The sequence below is a fragment of the Mirounga angustirostris genome, unplaced genomic scaffold (assembly GCF_029215605.1).
Source record: "Mirounga angustirostris isolate CCGP_5_RB_7025 unplaced genomic scaffold, mMirAng1.0.hap1 SCAF_16, whole genome shotgun sequence".
Classification (NCBI taxonomy): Eukaryota; Metazoa; Chordata; class Mammalia; order Carnivora; family Phocidae; genus Mirounga; species Mirounga angustirostris.
In genome coordinates this window covers 33,128,961-33,129,960 of record NW_026991724.1, presented here as the reverse complement: position 1 = coordinate 33,129,960, position 1,000 = coordinate 33,128,961, and the positions used below count along the sequence as shown (strand labels likewise).

The 1,000-nt window shown below is 35.1% G+C and overlaps 1 pseudogene; it reads left to right on the top strand.

Moving 5' to 3' along the window:
- Window positions 1-274: 274 nt before the first annotated feature.
- Window positions 275-472, top strand: LOC123856269 (small nucleolar RNA U3; annotated as a pseudogene).
- Window positions 473-1,000: the final 528 nt, after the last annotated feature.

Here is a 1,000-nt window from a genome sequence, read left to right as displayed (position 1 = left end):
CAGTGGGAAGCCTGCTTCTCCCTCTCCCACTCCCCCTGCTTGTGTTCCTGCTCTCGCTATCTCTGTCAAATAAATAAATAAAATCTTAAAAAAGAAAAAAAAGAGAGAGAGAGTACTATGAGCAATTATACACGATAAATTGTATAACCTAGAAGAAATGCACAAATTCCTAGAAATACACTATCTACCAAGACTGAGTCATGAACAAATAAAAAATCTGAATAGACCTGTAACTAGTAAGAAGACTGAGTCATTAATTTAAAAACTCCATAAAAAGACTATACTTTCAGGGACCATTTCTATAGTTTGTTACTAGAGAAGTCTCTCTGAATGTATAGAGTACCAAAAACCATGAGGAGGGAGTGTAGCATTCTCTCCTAAGCATGAAGCCAGCTCTGGGTGTTGTTTCTGTGGCTGCTTTTGCCATAGTTGACTGTTCTCTACCTTTGGGAGAGCAAGAGGGAAAACAGAAACAAAAACAATCAATCTCCATAAAGAACACTCAAAACCAGATGGCTTCACTGGTGAATTCCACCAACCATTTAAAGAAGTAACAGATCCTTCTCAAACTCTTCCAAAAAATTGAAGAGAAGGGAACACTTTCCAACTCATTCTATGAAGCCAGCATTACCCTGATACCAAAGCCAGACAAAGACACTACAAGAAAACTGTAAATCAATGTCCTTTATAAACACTGCTGCAAAAATCTTCCAAAAAATACTAACAATCAGGATTCAACAGTACATTAAAATGATTATACACCATAACCAAGCACAATTTATTCCTTTAATGCAAGGATGGTTCAACATATGAAAATAAATCAATGTGATACTCTGTACTAACAGGATGAAGGAAAAATTCACATGATCTCAACTGATGCAGGAAGCATTTGACAAAATTCAACATCCTTTCATGATTAAAAAAAAAAGTATTCTATAACCACTCTACAAACTAAAAACACAAGTAAACTACCTCAACATAATGAAATCTATATATGAAA